The sequence below is a fragment of the Eptatretus burgeri genome, chromosome 12 (assembly GCF_056783735.1).
Source record: "Eptatretus burgeri isolate ZD-2024b chromosome 12, Ebu_testis_v1, whole genome shotgun sequence".
Classification (NCBI taxonomy): domain Eukaryota; kingdom Metazoa; phylum Chordata; class Myxini; order Myxiniformes; family Myxinidae; genus Eptatretus; species Eptatretus burgeri.
Genome location: NC_140972.1, coordinates 59,591,071 through 59,611,854, shown reverse-complemented (window position 1 = coordinate 59,611,854; position 20,784 = coordinate 59,591,071).

Sequence of the window (20,784 nt, the reverse complement as noted above, 5' to 3'; positions counted from 1 at the left end):
CAGGTTATTGAGGCCTTGCCCTAGTATACATGCATTCTCAGGATGTGATTATACTACTGCCTTTATGATTAAGGGAAAGATCAAACCAATGGAGCTTATGATGAATTTGGGGCATGTTTTGCAGAATTTGGAGCAGCAGAAATAGTCAAACCACTTCACCTTCAGTTTTGTCAACATATGAGAAGTTTGTTTATCACCTCTATGGAAAGCCTTTGCTTCACAGTGTGGATTGTGCCAAATATGTTATTGTCCAGCAGACATATGCACCCAAAACTTGAGAGGACCCACTGGCATTGATAAAAGGTGTAAATCTCAGTGCTATGCCACCTTGTTCCATGGTTTTAAGCAACAAAATCAGGCGTACTAATTATGTAACATCCATTTGGAAGAATGTATCATTGTAACAGCCTTGTACTTCAAAACCTGTGGAAAATGTTAGGATGAAGCTTACCAGATACAATGTGGTGATGGTGTTCAGGTACCAAAAGCATATGCCCAGGCACTCAACATGGAAACATCACCAGGATCCACAGATGAGGTTGATGATGAGGAAGTTGCTTATAAAGGTACACGATGGCCTCGACGAACCAGACAATGAAGAGGATGTCGAAGAAACCAATGTATTCCGTTTACATTATGGTAACGATGAATGGATATTATGGTGATGGATAATCATCATTATCTTTAGATGTACATGAGTATGATGGAGAACATCACTCACGTGACTATATACATTAAAACAGGTGCTTAAAGAAAAAATTAACATAAATGTTTTCTCATAAATATTTCAGTCTCAGTAGCTATTATGGGTGCCATCTTGAATTTTTAATCATAAGACATTTTCATATTTGTATCAACATATTTAAAGGTCACTTCAATTTATTGGTAGAGTTGACACTTTGTCCCAAAACAGATTTTTGATGCATTCAGATAATATTTTAGTAGAGTGAATCTGGTTAACCATTTGGGGCATGAGTGATTCTGCACAAAATACTTTTGAGGGTGGCACACTTTAAAGCTATTTTGTGAAAAAAATGTCCAAGTCGATTGTTGTCGGATGGCCACATTCAGATTCCTGAGACATTTTTACCCAAGAAAACAATCCTCAAACCTTTTGGGAGATCAAAGTCAAATATAAGTGTTCCAGTTCTTGGCCGATATTAGTGTATTCTTCAATGCCCGGTGTTGGCTTAATGGTTAGGGTGGTGGGCTTTGGAACCTCGGGTCCTGAGTTCAAATCCTGCTCAACTGTTGAATTAATACCAGGTGGGGTTAACTCGGCTTGTCATCCTTCCGAGGTCGGCAAAATGAGTGCCAACTTGCTGGTATACTGTGTTGGAGTGAGAACCCGTCTGGGATTGTACCCAATAGCCAAGGAGACTGCTTAAGCAGCACCAACACTCTGCAAAAGAGTGGTCCAAAATATCCTCCTCCTCTTGGCCTTGCAGTGGAGAAGCCGACTATCTTCAATCGTAGTTACCTTCATATGTTGTGAGATATTTTTATAACTCGGTTGTATAGAAAGAAAAAAAATTGCATGAATGTTGCAAAATAATTATTCCGGCATTGTGTAGATAAATTCAATCACTGAAGAAATGTTGATGGCAAGCAAACTCGCTGAATAATATTCATCGAAACTGTGGATAACAAGATTATCTCTAAATTTTAATCCTGAATCTGCCATATATTTGTCTTAAAAACAAGATATTTTGGGGAACTCTACGTGCTCATGTTATGTAATGATCGAGTTTGTCAAATCAATTTTTAGTTTGGGGAAAAAAATTCCTTTTAATTTTAAAATTTTATTTTTTGGCAGTCTTTGAAGTTACATTGTCTTTTAGCTTTTTTTTTTAAATAATAAAAATGTTTCATTAACACAATAGTTTATCAACATTACAAGTGAAAATTTGTCATAACATGACGTCATTGGTCAAAAGCATTGAAGTGGAAAAACTGATTTTACATTTGAGTATATCTTACACTGATGTGCTCCCAAAACCAGTCCTACCAACAGCGGTCTTTTTGGACCCCAGACATACATTTTGATGTGTTATTTCTACATTAGTTTAATGATGTATTTCATGTTTTATCGGTTTGTTTTCCTACATGTGCCGCTAATAAATATATATGATCTTTTAAGATCACCTTGCTGCACAGAGTTACAAGCAAGTCCTCTCTGGGTCCAAAAAGATCCCAGTTGTTTTCGTTCAATTTGTTGGCATATATGATTACTTCATATTGTATTTGTTTCGAGCAAGTTCTCCAAAAAAAAATTTATGCTTATGTTTGTTTACTTTATCACTATAACTTCATCCAATCAAAATAATTATGTTTCCTCATTGATGTGAAACTTCAGCAGATTGAATGAAATTTAGTGCTTCTGAATTGGAGTCATAAAAGCCCCCAGTTGGAAGGTTAATTTTCGATATTATATTTATTTTTATTTTCCTTATGTATGTTGACTTTATCAATAAAACAACATATTTAGTCAATGATGTGAAACTTTGGCAGATTCAGTGAAATTGAGTGTTTTTTGAGTTGGGGTTCAAAAATACCCCAGTTGGTAAGATTAGGTAGTAAAATATGTTGGTAAGACTAAAGTTAAAATAAATGAATCTTTGTGTTGGTTTATAGGATGCAACAGGTATTATTTGTGGTGAGTGGGGTGAGGGAGTGAGGACAGAAATGAGAAGCAAAGAAAACAAGGATGATAACCTGCTCTGCTGCTCTCGCTTCTCTGTATGTACTACTCGGCTTGTTCTCCTTTGACCCCATCTCGTTTGCCTGGAAGTCGGCAGACATTATCCCCGTCCACAAGAAGGGTGGAAAAATAGATCCTTTCAACAAAAGACCAGTCGGCTTACTTCTGACTATTGACAGTCATCCATTCCATCATTACTGCTGATGTCAAGTCTTTCCTCCTTACAAACGGCCTAATCATTGACATTTTCATTCCATCTCGGTCACTCGACTCTGGAGATGCTTAAGCCATGTCCTCTCCTGGGCCATAACTCGGCCTATTTACCTTAAGGCCTCATCATCCGCCATGTCCTCTCCTGGGCTAACAAATTTGTCAAGCTGGCATCTAAAGCCAGCCACAGTCTGGACATTCCAAAAGCTGTCCTATCCCACTCTACCCTCTATGGCTTCGAGCAGGTGATTCACCAGCCTCACATGTCACCCCCCCCCCAATCCCAACAAACAATCTTTTTTGCACCCATAAACCATTCCTAACCAAACCTTTCAGGTTGCTGTTCATACCCTTTGTCACTTTGCTCTTCCATTCTGTCACCTTGCCCTTCCATGAGCTGGGATATTGTAAAGAAATAAACAGTGATTTGTCAAAGCACAGACGGTGATGAATTAAGAGTTTAACGTAAAAGCCTGTAGCCTGTAACCCGATTTTGTTCATCCCTATCTTGTGGTCATTTATTTTGGTGTAGAATTGATGTACTTTGTTTTCTTTACCTGCATTTTGCCATTTAATTTACTACAATTTCCAATTTTGTACATTGTATTTCTAAGTTGGATTTCAACAGATTTTTGATCTGAAGAAAATATCAATCGTTGCTTTTTACCATGCAAAACAATTGCCATCATCATGTTCCCATGTTTGTGTGATGTTTTTTTTTTTTGCATCTTTTCTCAAATTTTTTTGAGAAACAAATATCTTTGCATCTTTTCTCTGGTGAAGTCGTATAAAAACTTTTGAAATGGTACTGTAGCTTCTTTGCGTGAGGTTCAGCATTTAGAGGATAGAGCATGAATAAGCCCTTTAGATTAGCCTCACCTGATGGGGGAGGGAGGGTAGGTTTCTCCTTACCTGATGACTGAGAAAGTGATCTCATAATATAGATGATGTCACTGGCACCCAGACTGCTTTGGAAACCTGCATCACCACTTCAAGGTCCCCAGTTGTGGCTGATGTCTCGTCCAGCTTTGTTTCATGTCTTTGTAAGTATGTGCATGATTTGTGTGATAGCTCTTCCATAAGCCTTAGATCCTGCAAAAAAAAAAAAACGAAGAAGAAAATAAACGTTTGAGGTGAAGCTATGAAATTCTCCTTTTTAGGTTATTTCTCCAAAATAAGCTCAGAGCGGGTCCGTGTCCGGCCATCCATCCGTCCGTTAACATTTGATTAAAACATCTCACACACTACCTGACCGATCGATATGGACCAAATTTGGTACGATACATCAGCACAGTAAGGTCTCATAGGGTTGTGCTCCCCATCTGGATCCACCCCTTTAAGAGGCCGGAAAGGGGGGTTTCACATCACACCTCAAATTCAGGTAATCTATTTTAAAATCTCAGAAACTCACGGTCAGATGCAGACCAAATTCTTCATGAAACATGAGGACCTTAAGTTGTGTTCCCCATAACCATACCACATTAGGAAGGGGGGTCATGGCCACATCCCCATAATCCCTAATTTTCACGCTGCGTATGGGGGAAATAACCGTCAGTCCCCCACGGGGCTATTTTTTTTGCTGTTTCCTGTTTGCATTGATCTTCCACTATAACTGCCCCAATTATTCCCACCTTTGTGTGGGGTTAGCTGGTGAATGTTTTTTTGCCCAAATCTTTTGCAAACCTATTGGCCAGGTCTTATTATATGTTCGACTGAAGTTGGTCAGGGCAAAAATTTGTCATTTGTTCAGGGTGCTGACAGTAACCCACCTACTCTTCACGAAGGACACCATGGTATCTGTAACGCCCACTAACTAATGCCAGCAGAAGGGACATCCGGATTAACGTCCATCCGAGATTTATAGTTGTTTGTGATATGCCCTCCCTGTGAAACACCAATCAGACAGGTTATAGTTGGATTGGGAATGAAACCCAAACCAGACATCTCAAAGTTAAGTGTGCTACCTCTACACCATCCTGATGGACTCATGTTGGTGTTTTTAATTGTAACCCTTCATTATTATTTTTTTGGAATAAGGTGGTAAATTATGCATTATCTTTGGAACCACCTGCTGCTTCTTTCTTTTATTTTATGTTAAAAGCATGTTCTCAGGTGGCCAAGAATCCATCCATCCATCCATTGGGACCATACTCTGTGCAGAGCGTTGGTGTTGCCTAAGCAGTCTCCTTGACTATTGGGCACAATCCTGGACGGGTCGCCACTCCGACACAGGATACCACCAAGCTGGCACTCATTTTGCCGACCTCAGAAGGATTACAGGCAGAGTCAGCCCCACCTGGTATGAATTCAAAAGCAAAGGGGGATTTGAACTCAGGATCCTCGGATCCCAAGCCCACCACCCTACCATTAAGCCAACACCATGCATAGCCAAGAATACATTTTGCCAGCAAATGTATATCGACCTGTAAGGAACCAATTTTGAAGTTAAAGGTCGTTTGTTTTAACTGCCAGTTCTTGAATTTGATTAACAACCCTCACATTACACACATTTGCTGTAATTAATGGCTCCAGGAAAAACGTATGCTATTGTATTCATGTTGAAGATTGGAAAATATCAGTTTATTTCAAATAAATATGTATTTGTGTTGAAAGAGCATTGGATCAATGGTTTTGGTCGATGTTTTGAACCGGCACTTTGTTTTTTCTTCTGAAATGCACATCTTCCTTTGACCTGCATCACAATAACAGATAAATTCATTCTTCCCAGGAAAATTAGACCAACAACTTTTATTTGCAGAGATGGTAGAGTGTGTGACGTCACCACATTTGCGATCCGCCATCTTAGAGTACAAGCAAACAAAGCAAAACCACATGTGGGCAGGGCTATAGCAGGCGATTGTGGCCTCTGTGTTCGCATTTCAAAGAGGAAGCTGATGGTAGCTGGTACGAAAGTAGCAGAGGAGGATAACAGCCCCATACAAGAGGGAATGAAGAAATTGAGGTTGTCACTGAATTTCCATGTCTTGGGTCAGTGATAGCATCATCTGGCACGATGTGTGCTGATGTTTGGAAAGGATTGCACAAGCTTCATGGGCCTTTGGTGCCTTACAAAGAGCAGTATTAAAAGATAGGAACTTGAGAATACCAACCAAGCAGAAGGTGTACCAAGAATGTTTACTCTCAGTTCTCCTTTATGGATCTGTGTGCTGGACCCCTTTCAAGAAACGAGTGAAACTGAACGTCTTCCATAACAGATGTGCACATACTATCCTTGGCAGATCATGTAAACAGCAGCAGTTGCATCACGTCACATCACGGGAGATCAGGAAGTGTTGGGTGATCCTGAAACTAGCGGTGAAGGTGATAAAATGTCATCTTGACTGGCTGGGTCATGCTGGAAGGATGTCAGACTACCACAGTCTTTGGCTGGCTACCCAAGCCAAGTCCAGGGGGAGGGCCAAGGAAGAGATGAAAACATATGGTCACAACTGATTTCAAGGAGGTGATGATCTCAGAAGATGAGTAGAACCAAGTGGCATAGAAGATGACAATCCTTTGAATGTGTGTGTGAAACACCCAGCTAATCTGACCCTAAGCAGAACAACCAAGACTCGTTAAATGCCAGGAATGTAACAACCTTCAGAAGAGAGTGATAAGCAATTGCACAAATGCATCTTTGAGAGCCAGGAACCTGTTTGTGAACAACATGGAGCGAGCGGTCCAGTGCGTATCTTGCCTGAGATGGATCTGCAGTCGAGGAAGTATTGCTGTCCACATTTGCAGACCAGCTTGACACTGAGTGCCTCTGTATTGCACGCGAACTTTGCTCCCTTTTTGGAGTGGGCTGCCTCGCCACTAGTGACAGCAAATTGTAAGAAGAAGAAGAAGAAGAAGAAGAAGAAGTGTGTGTGTGTGTGTGTGTGTGTGTGTGTGTGTGTGTGTGTGTGTGTGTGTGTGTGTGTGTGTGTGTGTGTGTGTGTGTGTGTGTGTGTGTGTGTGTGTGAAGATGGTACAGAGGTGTCTCGTGCAGGTTCGATTCCCGAACTGACTAAAAACTGTCTGATTGGTACTTTGCAGCAGGGTGTTGCATCACAGGTTGTGCCGACCTTTGGATGGTGCCCCGTCTGTCAGAATTATTTATTTAGTCAGTGTCTTTCACGTTAGTTGGTGTCTTTCTTGAGAAGGTGATGAAAGAAGATAAAGCTTCAGGGTCAAATAAACATCTGAGAGTGTTGAAGGAGATGGTAGAACCATGATGTAAGCAGATAGGCAAGATAACATCATGCTTCTCTGCTCTGCCAACATGAATCCATGTCATTGATACGTCAAAGGTCTACTTTTTCTCGTACAACATGATATAGCCATTGTCACAAAAAAAAGCCACATCACTGATCCAGCCAGACGTAAACTGGTTTTAGGCATCCATAATTTTCCGAGCCATCATGTCTTACATGGTGTAAAAGCGTTTAACTGATATAAGATAATTCATTATATCTGGATATAAAATGGTTGGAGAGGTCGGCTCGCTTACGGACCATGCTGTATTCAGCAATTCAGATGGGTCTGTTAGCCATGACCTGCCATCTTGACTGGCTCGGTGTATGGAAGTTATGTTCACCCCCGTCTGTCTGTCTGTCTGTGAACAGGATATCTCAAAAAGTTGTGGACGGATTCAGACTAAATTTGGTGTAGAGCTTGGATACGTGACACAGACGAAATGATTCGATTTTGGTGAAGATCAGAATCCAGATCTAGATCCGAGAATTTTTTAAGTGATTTTATTTTACCAATGAGAGAATGGTCCAAAAACGACATATTGTTATGAATCTGGAAGACTTTGCACACAGACAGACAACAGCCCCTGCAGTTCAGTTATTTCGATAAGTATGTGTTTATAGTCAGGGTCCTGTCCTTCTGTCTAATGAGAATTTCGTGTGTGCGCTACGAGTTACTTTTATAGTCGGGTTTTTTATATCTTGAAATCTTCATCCTTTGTTTTTGCACCATCACCACCATCGCCCACGTGCAGCGTGTCATGTACAGGGGTGAGGTTCCCTCCGCCCACCGTGAGCTCGTCCAATGAACGGCGGCCACGAGTCGCCCGACAACCCCTCGTCCAATCCAGAGGCGAGTACCTCAGAGCGTTTCCCTCGACCCGCGAGGGAGGGGAAGGATAAGACGAGGTGGCGAGCTGTCGTCGAGGAAGGTTGTCCCCGTCGTCAAGAAAGAAAGGACGAGAAAGAGAGGAAGCCTCGTCTTGCCTGCTGGCGTCTCGTCTGGTCCGTTCCCATGCTGGCTGGCGTCCGTGGCGTTTGTTCCCGGTGCCTGGTGCTTGGTGCTGCGTTGTTGGTGGTGGGTTCGAGTCCCGCCACCGGACAAGCTCGACCAGACTGCACGAGGCATACAGGTGCAAATAAAGGCCATGGCCACCATTTCTGTGTGTGTGTGTGTGTGTGTGTGTGTGTGTGTGTGTGTGTGTGTGTGTGTGTGTGTGTGTGTGTGTGTGTGTGTGGCGCCAGTCTGTAAGTAGAAACTGTCTCAGTGCCCTGTGTTCATTGTACATTACATTTCCATATTCGGATAGCTCTGCTCTGTGTCTCCCTCCCCATTATTGAATGAACCCCTGTTAAATGTACCAGCTCGTTTTCTGTGCTTTCTCCCATTGTCCCAGCACGGTGCGTATTGAGAATTAGTGAGGCCATTTGGGCCAGTAAGTTGTCATTGGGTCCGACGGACTCTGGTAATTCCGCTCGGTTACACTGGACCGAGGTCGCAAGAGCGACCCAGTTCGACAGAGCCCGCCGAGGGTGTGGTTTCCCCGGTAGCTAGACCATGGTTATTTAGGTTATTGGAGATCGAGACAATTAACCCTACGCCACGCGGTCGAAATATTGGCGTCCACGGTCCACGAAGGGACCCGTGACTTTCGGAGTTGTCCGAGAGTCATGACATGAATTCCGGGTGTTCGGTGGGATACGACTCCACTGCTCCACCTAGTGGTCGTTTATCGCCACCGAACTCCAGCCCACAACAATATAACAGGATATCCCAAAAAGTTGTCGACGGATTCAGATGAAACTTGGTGGATGGGTCGAGTATGTAACAAGGAAGAATTGCTTCGATTTTGGCAGAAGATCCGAATCGGGATCCGATAAGTTTTAAAAGTGATTCTTCACCAATGACTAATGGGGTTAGAATGATATATGCACGATATTTCAAAAAGTTGTGGACGAATTCAGACGAAGGTTTGTGGATAAGTCGGTTAGGTGATGACAACAAGCCGATTCAATTTTCGGTTCAGGTCCGAATCTAGATCTGGCCTATCAGTGGGATACAAAACGTAAACTAATTGCCCTGGTGGAGGTATACGTTCCACCGAGTGCCATTGTCCTTGTCGACTTCACCGATCGTGCATGGACGTCCTTTGTTCTCCACTTGTCCTCAAATATGGCCGTGGGGTCATGTGTGCACACAGATAGATGACGTCACCAAACACACTCCTGTTTTGCTGTCAGTGTCGTTAGCAGCAGAACTTTTTTCATCATTCTGTTGATAATTTGAGTGTTGCGAGGATTCTTTGACATGTTTCATGAATGTTATAATTTTTAGATCCTCCTGGAGGATCTCTAAGTCTTACTCACGTTGTTGTTGTTCATCTTCTTCTTGTGAACTTTTTTGTTTCACAGCCTACAGTTTTCATCGAAACTTCCTGAAACTTGGCATATATATTTAAAAATACCCTGCGCAGACAGTAACCATCTCCGATTTTGAAAATTCCTCCTAGAAAAAAAGTTATGACGTCAAAATATCTCCGCTAATGGAAATCGCCTAAAAAATTATCTCCGAAACGATGCAAGCTTTTTGAATTCTGTTTGCGGGAATCGAACAGGGCATTAGCAGAGATGAATTACCGCACATATGTCAAAATCACTATGACGTCATATCAATTTTTATGACGTCATTCCTATTTTTTGACATTTTTTTTTGTTTCACAACCCAGAGTTTTGGTGGTGATGTGGTGATGGTGTTCAGGTACCAAAAGCATATGCCCAGGCACTCAACATGGAAACATCACCAGGATCCACAGATGAGGTTGATGATGAGGAAGTTGCTTATAAAGGTACACGATGGCCTCGACGAACCAGACAATGAAGAGGATGTCGAAGAAACCAATGTATTCCGTTTACATTATGGTAACGATGAATGGATATTATGGTGATGGATAATCATCATTATCTTTAGATGTACATGAGTATGATGGAGAACATCACACACGTGACTATATACATTAAAACAGGTGCTTAAAGAAAAAATTAACATAAATGTTTTCTCATAAATATTTCAGTCTCAGTAGCTATTATGGGTGCCATCTTGAATTTTTAATCATAAGACATTTTCATATTTGTATCAACATATTTAAAGGTCACTTCAATTTACTGGTAGAGTTGACACTTTGTCCCAAAACAGATTTTTGATGCATTCAGATAATATTTTAGTAGAGTGAATCTGGTTAACCATTTGGGGCATGAGTGATTCTGCACAAAATACTTTTGAGGGTGGCACACTTTAAAGCTATTTTGTGAAAAAAATGTCCAAGTCGATTGTTGTCGGATGGCCACATTCAGATTCCTGAGACATTTTTACCCAAGAAAACAATCCTCAAACCTTTTGGGAGATCAAAGTCAAATATAAGTGTTCCAGTTCTTGGCCGATATTAGTGTATTCTTCAATGCCCGGTGTTGGCTTAATGGTTAGGGTGGTGGGCTTTGGAACCTCGGGTCCTGAGTTCAAATCCTGCTCAACTGTTGAATTAATACCAGGTGGGGTTAACTCGGCTTGTCATCCTTCCGAGGTCGGCAAAATGAGTGCCAACTTGCTGGTATACTGTGTTGGAGTGAGAACCCGTCTGGGATTGTACCCAATAGCCAAGGAGACTGCTTAAGCAGCACCAACACTCTGCAAAAGAGTGGTCCAAAATATCCTCCTCCTCTTGGCCTTGCAGTGGAGAAGCCGACTATCTTCAATCGTAGTTACCTTCATATGTTGTGAGATATTTTTATAACTCGGTTGTATAGAAAGAAAAAAAATTGCATGAATGTTGCAAAATAATTATTCCGGCATTGTGTAGATAAATTCAATCACTGAAGAAATGTTGATGGCAAGCAAACTCGCTGAATAATATTCATCGATACTGTGGATAACAAGATTATCTCTAAATTTTAATCCTGAATCTGCCATATATTTGTCTTAAAAACAAGATATTTTGGGGAACTCTACGTGCTCATGTTATGTAATGATCGAGTTTGTCAAATCAATTTTTAGTTTGGGGAAAAAAAATTCCTTTTAATTTTAAAATTTTATTTTTTGGCAGTCTTTGAAGTTACATTGTCTTTTAGCTTTTTTTTTTAAATAATAAAAATGTTTCATTAACACAATAGTTTATCAACATTACAAGTGAAAATTTGTCATAACATGACGTCATTGGTCAAAAGCATTGAAGTGGAAAAACTGATTTTACATTTGAGTATATCTTACACTGATGTGCTCCCAAAACCAGTCCTACCAACAGCGGTCTTTTTGGACCCCAGACATACATTTTGATGTGTTATTTCTACATTAGTTTAATGATGTATTTCATGTTTTATCGGTTTGTTTTCCTACATGTGCCGCTAATAAATATATATGATCTTTTAAGATCACCTTGCTGCACAGAGTTACAAGCAAGTCCTCTCTGGGTCCAAAAAGATCCCAGTTGTTTTCGTTCAATTTGTTGGCATATATGATTACTTCATATTGTATTTGTTTCGAGCAAGTTCTCCAAAAAAAAATTTATGCTTATGTTTGTTTACTTTATCACTATAACTTCATCCAATCAAAATAATTATGTTTCCTCATTGATGTGAAACTTCAGCAGATTGAATGAAATTTAGTGCTTCTGAATTGGAGTCATAAAAGCCCCCAGTTGGAAGGTTAATTTTCGATATTATATTTATTTTTATTTTCCTTATGTATGTTGACTTTATCAATAAAACAACATATTTAGTCAATGATGTGAAACTTTGGCAGATTCAGTGAAATTGAGTGTTTTTTGAGTTGGGGTTCAAAAATACCCCAGTTGGTAAGATTAGGTAGTAAAATATGTTGGTAAGACTAAAGTTAAAATAAATGAATCTTTGTGTTGGTTTATAGGATGCAACAGGTATTATTTGTGGTGAGTGGGGTGAGGGAGTGAGGACAGAAATGAGAAGCAAAGAAAACAAGGATGATAACCTGCTCTGCTGCTCTCGCTTCTCTGTATGTACTACTCGGCTTGTTCTCCTTTGACCCCATCTCGTTTGCCTGGAAGTCGGCAGACATTATCCCCGTCCACAAGAAGGGTGGAAAAATAGATCCTTTCAACAAAAGACCAGTCGGCTTACTTCTGACTATTGACAGTCATCCATTCCATCATTACTGCTGATGTCAAGTCTTTCCTCCTTACAAACGGCCTAATCATTGACATTTTCATTCCATCTCGGTCACTCGACTCTGGAGATGCTTAAGCCATGTCCTCTCCTGGGCCATAACTCGGCCTATTTACCTTAAGGCCTCATCATCCGCCATGTCCTCTCCTGGGCTAACAAATTTGTCAAGCTGGCATCTAAAGCCAGCCACAGTCTGGACATTCCAAAAGCTGTCCTATCCCACTCTACCCTCTATGGCTTCGAGCAGGTGATTCACCAGCCTCACATGTCACCCCCAATCCCAACAAACAATCTTTTTGCACCCATAAACCATTCCTAACCAAACCTTTCAGGTTGCTGTTCATACCCTTTGTCACTTTGCTCTTCCATTCTGTCACCTTGCCCTTCCATGAGCTGGGATATTGTAAAGAAATAAACAGTGATTTGTCAAAGCACAGACGGTGATGAATTAAGAGTTTAACGTAAAAGCCTGTAGCCTGTAACCCGATTTTGTTCATCCCTATCTTGTGGTCATTTATTTTGGTGTAGAATTGATGTACTTTGTTTTCTTTACCTGCATTTTGCCATTTAATTTACTACAATTTCCAATTTTGTACATTGTATTTCTAAGTTGGATTTCAACAGATTTTTGATCTGAAGAAAATATCAATCGTTGCTTTTTACCATGCAAAACAATTGCCATCATCATGTTCCCATGTTTGTGTGATGTTTTTTTTTTTTGCATCTTTTCTCAAATTTTTTTGAGAAACAAATATCTTTGCATCTTTTCTCTGGTGAAGTCGTATAAAAACTTTTGAAATGGTACTGTAGCTTCTTTGCGTGAGGTTCAGCATTTAGAGGATAGAGCATGAATAAGCCCTTTAGATTAGCCTCACCTGATGGGGGAGGGAGGGTAGGTTTCTCCTTACCTGATGACTGAGAAAGTGATCTCATAATATAGATGATGTCACTGGCACCCAGACTGCTTTGGAAACCTGCATCACCACTTCAAGGTCCCCAGTTGTGGCTGATGTCTCGTCCAGCTTTGTTTCATGTCTTTGTAAGTATGTGCATGATTTGTGTGATAGCTCTTCCATAAGCCTTAGATCCTGCAAAAAAAAAAAAACGAAGAAGAAAATAAACGTTTGAGGTGAAGCTATGAAATTCTCCTTTTTAGGTTATTTCTCCAAAATAAGCTCAGAGCGGGTCCGTGTCCGGCCATCCATCCGTCCGTTAACATTTGATTAAAACATCTCACACACTACCTGACCGATCGATATGGACCAAATTTGGTACGATACATCAGCACAGTAAGGTCTCATAGGGTTGTGCTCCCCATCTGGATCCACCCCTTTAAGAGGCCGGAAAGGGGGGTTTCACATCACACCACAAATTCAGGTAATCTATTTTAAAATCTCAGAAACTCACGGTCAGATGCAGACCAAATTCTTCATGAAACATGAGGACCTTAAGTTGTGTTCCCCATAACCGTACCACATCAGGAAGGGGGGTCATGGCCACATCCCCATAATCCCTAATTTTCACGCTGCGTATGGGGGAAATAACCGTCAGTCCCCCACGGGGCTATTTTTTTTGCTGTTTCCTGTTTGCATTGATCTTCCACTATAACTGCCCCAATTATTCCCACCTTTGTGTGGGGTTAGCTGGTGAATGTTTTTTTTGCCCAAATCTTTTGCAAACCTATTGGCCAGGTCTTATTATATGTTCGACTGAAGTTGGTCAGGGCAAAAATTTGTCATTTGTTCAGGGTGCTGACAGTAACCCACCTACTCTTCACGAAGGACACCATGGTATCTGTAACGCCCACTAACTAATGCCAGCAGAAGGGACATCCGGATTAACGTCCATCTGAGATTTATAGTTGTTTGTGATATGCCCTCCCTGTGAAACACCAATCAGACAGGTTATAGTTGGATTGGGAATGAAACCCAAACCAGACATCTTAAAGTTAAGTGTGCTACCTCTACACCATCCTGATGGACTCATGTTGGTGTTTTTAATTGTAACCCTTCATTATTATTTTTTTGGAATAAGGTGGTAAATTATGCATTATCTTTGGAACCACCTGCTGCTTCTTTCTTTTATTTTATGTTAAAAGCATGTTCTCAGGTGGCCAAGAATCCATCCATCCATCCATTGGGACCATACTCTGTGCAGAGCGTTGGTGTTGCCTAAGCAGTCTCCTTGACTATTGGGCACAATCCTGGACGGGTCGCCACTCCGACACAGGATACCACCAAGCTGGCACTCATTTTGCCGACCTCAGAAGGATTACAGGCAGAGTCAGCCCCACCTGGTATGAATTCAAAAGCAAAGGGGGATTTGAACTCAGGATCCTCGGATCCCAAGCCCACCACCCTACCATTAAGCCAACACCATGCATAGCCAAGAATACATTTTGCCAGCAAATGTATATCGACCTGTAAGGAACCAATTTTGAAGTTAAAGGTCGTTTGTTTTAACTGCCAGTTCTTGAATTTGATTAACAACCCTCACATTACACACATTTGCTGTAATTAATGGCTCCAGGAAAAACGTATGCTATTGTATTCATGTTGAAGATTGGAAAATATCAGTTTATTTCAAATAAATATGTATTTGTGTTGAAAGAGCATTGGATCAATGGTTTTGGTCGATGTTTTGAACCGGCACTTTGTTTTTTCTTCTGAAATGCACATCTTCCTTTGACCTGCATCACAATAACAGATAAATTCATTCTTCCCAGGAAAATTAGACCAACAACTTTTATTTGCAGAGATGGTAGAGTGTGTGACGTCACCACATTTGCGATCCGCCATCTTAGAGTACAAGCAAACAAAGCAAAACCACATGTGGGCAGGGCTATAGCAGGCGATTGTGGCCTCTGTGTTCGCATTTCAAAGAGGAAGCTGATGGTAGCTGGTACGAAAGTAGCAGAGGAGGATAACAGCCCCATACAAGAGGGAATGAAGAAATCGAGGTTGTCACTGAATTTCCATGTCTTGGGTCAGTGATAGCATCATCTGGCACGATGTGTGCTGATGTTTGGAAAGGATTGCACAAGCTTCATGGGCCTTTGGTGCCTTACAAAGAGCAGTATTAAAAGATAGGAACTTGAGAATACCAACCAAGCAGAAGGTGTACCAAGAATGTTTACTCTCAGTTCTCCTTTATGGATCTGTGTGCTGGACCCCTTTCAAGAAACGAGTGAAACTGAACGTCTTCCATAACAGATGTGCACATACTATCCTTGGCAGATCATGTAAACAGCAGCAGTTGCATCACGTCACATCACGGGAGATCAGGAAGTGTTGGGTGATCCTGAAACTAGCGGTGAAGGTGATAAAATGTCATCTTGACTGGCTGGGTCATGCTGGAAGGATGTCAGACTACCACAGTCTTTGGCTGGCTACCCAAGCCAAGTCCAGGGGGAGGGCCAAGGAAGAGATGAAAACATATGGTCACAACTGATTTCAAGGAGGTGATGATCTCAGAAGATGAGTAGAACCAAGTGGCATAGAAGATGACAATCCTTTGAATGTGTGTGTGAAACACCCAGCTAATCTGACCCTAAGCAGAACAACCAAGACTCGTTAAATGCCAGGAATGTAACAACCTTCAGAAGAGAGTGATAAGCAATTGCACAAATGCATCTTTGAGAGCCAGGAACCTGTTTGTGAACAACATGGAGCGAGCGGTCCAGTGCGTATCTTGCCTGAGATGGATCTGCAGTCGAGGAAGTATTGCTGTCCACATTTGCAGACCAGCTTGACACTGAGTGCCTCTGTATTGCACGCGAACTTTGCTCCCTTTTTGGAGTGGGCTGCCTCGCCACTAGTGACAGCAAATTGTAAGAAGAAGAAGAAGAAGAAGAAGAAGTGTGTGTGTGTGTGTGTGTGTGTGTGTGTGTGTGTGTGTGTGTGTGTGTGTGTGTGTGTGTGTGTGTGTGTGTGTGTGTGTGTGTGTGTGTGTGTGTGTGAAGATGGTACAGAGGTGTCTCGTGCAGGTTCGATTCCCGAACTGACTAAAAACTGTCTGATTGGTACTTTGCAGCAGGGTGTTGCATCACAGGTTGTGCCGACCTTTGGATGGTGCCCCGTCTGTCAGAATTATTTATTTAGTCAGTGTCTTTCACGTTAGTTGGTGTCTTTCTTGAGAAGGTGATGAAAGAAGATAAAGCTTCAGGGTCAAATAAACATCTGAGAGTGTTGAAGGAGATGGTAGAACCATGATGTAAGCAGATAGGCAAGATAACATCATGCTTCTCTGCTCTGCCAACATGAATCCATGTCATTGATACGTCAAAGGTCTACTTTTTCTCGTACAACATGATATAGCCATTGTCACAAAAAAAAGCCACATCACTGATCCAGCCAGACGTAAACTGGTTTTAGGCATCCATAATTTTCCGAGCCATCATGTCTTACATGGTGTAAAAGCGTTTAACTGATATAAGATAATTCATTATATCTGGATATAAAATGGTTGGAGAGGTCGGCTCGCTTACGGACCATGCTGTATTCAGCAATTCAGATGGGTCTGTTAGCCATGACCTGCCATCTTGACTGGCTCGGTGTATGGAAGTTATGTTCACCCCCGTCTGTCTGTCTGTCTGTGAACAGGATATCTCAAAAAGTTGTGGACGGATTCAGACTAAATTTGGTGTAGAGCTTGGATACGTGACACAGACTAAATGATTCGATTTTGGTGAAGATCAGAATCCAGATCTAGATCCGAGAATTTTTTAAGTGATTTTATTTTACCAATGAGAGAATGGTCCAAAAACGACATATTGTTATGAATCTGGAAGACTTTGCACACAGACAGACAACAGCCCCTGCAGTTCAGTTATTTCGATAAGTATGTGTTTATAGTCAGGGTCCTGTCCTTCTGTCTAATGGGAATTTCGTGTGTGCGCTACGAGTTACTTTTATAGTCGGGTTTTTTATATCTTGAAATCTTCATCCTTTGTTTTTGCACCATCACCACCATCGCCCACGTGCAGCGTGTCATGTACAGGGGTGAGGTTCCCTCCGCCCACCGTGAGCTCGTCCAATGAACGGCGGCCACGAGTCGCCTGACAACCCCTCGTCCAATCCAGAGGCGAGTACCTCAGAGCGTTTCCCTCGACCCGCGAGGGAGGGGAAGGATAAGACGAGGTGGCGAGCTGTCGTCGAGGAAGGTTGTCCCCGTCGTCAAGAAAGAAAGGACGAGAAAGAGAGGAAGCCTCGTCTTGCCTGCTGGCGTCTCGTCTGGTCCGTTCCCATGCTGGCTGGCGTCCGTGGCGTTTGTTCCCGGTGCCTGGTGCTTGGTGCTGCGTTGTTGGTGGTGGGTTCGAGTCCCGCCACCGGACAAGCTCGACCAGACTGCACGAGGCATACAGGTGCAAATAAAGGCCATGGCCACCATTTCTGTGTGTGTGTGTGTGTGTGTGTGTGTGTGTGTGTGTGTGTGTGTGTGTGTGTGTGTGTGTGTGTGTGTGTGTGTGTGTGTGTGTGTGTGTGTGTGTGTGTGTGTGTGTGTGGCGCCAGTCTGTAAGTAGAAACTGTCTCAGTGCCCTGTGTTCATTGTACATTACATTTCCATATTCGGATAGCTCTGCTCTGTGTCTCCCTCCCCATTATTGAATGAACCCCTGTTAAATGTACCAGCTCGTTTTCTGTGCTTTCTCCCATTGTCCCAGCACGGTGCGTATTGAGAATTAGTGAGGCCATTTGGGCCAGTAAGTTGTCATTGGGTCCGACGGACTCTGGTAATTCCGCTCGGTTACACTGGACCGAGGTCGCAAGAGCGACCCAGTTCGACAGAGCCCGCCGAGGGTGTGGTTTCCCCGGTAGCTAGACCATGGTTATTTAGGTTATTGGAGATCGAGACAATTAACCCTACGCCACGCGGTCGAAATATTGGCGTCCACGGTCCACGAAGGGACCCGTGACTTTCGGAGTTGTCCGAGAGTCATGACATGAATTCCGGGTGTTCGGTGGGATACGACTCCACTGCTCCACCTAGTGGTCGTTTATCGCCACCGAACTCCAGCCCACAACAATATAACAGGATATCCCAAAAAGTTGTCGACGGATTCAGATGAAACTTGGTGGACGGGTCGAGTATGTAACAAGGAAGAATTGCTTCGATTTTGGCAGAAGATCCGAATCGGGATCCGATAAGTTTTAAAAGTGATTCTTCACCAATGACTAATGGGGTTAGAATGATATATGCACGATATTTCAAAAAGTTGTGGACGAATTCAGACGAAGGTTTGTGGATAAGTCGGTTAGGTGATGACAACAAGCCGATTCAATTTTCGGTTCAGGTCCGAATCTAGATCTGGCCTATCAGTGGGATACAAAACGTAAACTAATTGCCCTGGTGGAGGTATACGTTCCACCGAGTGCCATTGTCCTTGTCGACTTCACCGATCGTGCATGGACGTCCTTTGTTCTCCACTTGTCCTCAAATATGGCCGTGGGGTCATGTGTGCACACAGATAGATGACGTCACCAAACACACTCCTGTTTTGCTGTCAGTGTCGTTAGCAGCAGAACTTTTTTCATCATTCTGTTGATAATTTGAGTGTTGCGAGGATTCTTTGACATGTTTCATGAATGTTATAATTTTTAGATCCTCCTGGAGGATCTCTAAGTCTTACTCACGTTGTTGTTGTTCATCTTCTTCTTGTGAACTTTTTTGTTTCACAGCCTACAGTTTTCATCGAAACTTCCTGAAACTTGGCATATATATTTAAAAATACCCTGCGCAGACAGTAACCATCTCCGATTTTGAAAATTCCTCCTAGAAAAAAAGTTATGACGTCAAAATATCTCCGCTAATGGAAATTGCCTAAAAAATTATCTCCGAAACGATGCAAGCTTTTTGAATTCTGTTTGCGGGAATCGAACAGGGCATTAGCAGAGATGAATTACCGCACATATGTCAAAATCACTATGACGTCATATCAATTTTTATGACGTCATTCCTATTTTTTGACATTTTTTTTTGTTTCACAACCCAGAGTTTTCATCGGATCTTCGTGAAACTTGCCATGTATATGCAGAAAGCCCACGCGCAGGCTGTAACCAGCTCCAATTTTGGAAATTCTTCCGAGAAAAAAAGTTGACGTCATAATATCGCCGCTAATGAAAATCGCCGATACCATTATCTCCGATACCATTATCTCCGATACCATTATCTCCGAAACTTGGGAAGCTGTTTGAATTTTATTTGCGGGAATCAAGCCGGGCATTAGCACAGATATATTATCGCAAACCTGATACATCACAATGACGTCATATTCGTTTTTATGACTTTATCATTAAGAGGACGAGGATCTTCGCTCATTTGAGCTTGTTTAATCATAGCCTAAGTTTGACATCTGTACAAATTGTATTATACTGTATATTTAAATAATCATATACTATATGTAGTTTTTGTATGAAATGTGATATACAGTGCTGTATGTATGTTGTTTATTGCAGGGGATGTGTTCCATTACCAATCAGTTTGCTATCTCTTGCCAAGCCGGCCGTTCCTTATCAAGCACGTCGTTGGAGCGCTGACGCGTGAGTGCTTAAGCCGATTCGTAATGGGACACGCCCCTTTGAGTACGTCATGTCTCTCGATGAAGGAATCAATTTTAAAGATACAGATATCTTTTGCAATTGACGCATCCGAAAGTTAAAAGTGCATTTTGTGAAATGAATACCGTAAACGTGATAACATTGCAACGGCAAAAGCCAAGTATCGCGAGATTGCATATATCCACGAGAGTTACGATGGAGGTTTCTCATCTTTCGGTTTGCTTTGGACTGTAAGACTGGGAAGATTATGAGCGTTGCGAATTTGTCGCCACCGAGCGCCATCTTGGTAGTCCCACTCAAAGCAGATATATTTCGACTCACGTGATAAATTCTCGGGAGATATTGAATATTGAATGTTAATTTTTGAGTTGAAAGTCGATGTGAACACTTTCTCACTTAAACGTAACGCAACGCGGGACACGGTGAATCATGCACTGGGCCGAGCAACATGGCGGCGTGCAGTGGCGACACAATGGTGCGTGCAACCTCAATAGCCATAATCGCTCCAGTCTTATGAAACAGTTCAATGACGGTTTGTATGATTTTATAAATACAGTACTGTATTTATAAACATGATATACAGTATTTCAAATCGCTGAGAAATTAAAGCTTTATTAAACACATTTAAACCACCCGAATGTAAGTTCATATTATAAGAGAGAGGGGATGTCGATGGCTTTTTAATCTCAATGTTTCGTTGTCCGACTGGAGAAATGTCGTGCAGGCGCATACTGTAGATCAAGACGGCTAATTATGAGCGCAAAATTACAAATGCGATTAATTAAAGGCTGGACCAAAAACCGAAGCATTTATTACACAGTCAATTCATTTCGGTCGAGCTTGAGAATGATGAAAGAATGAGTGAATGAAGGAGTAAATGATATCAGCAACA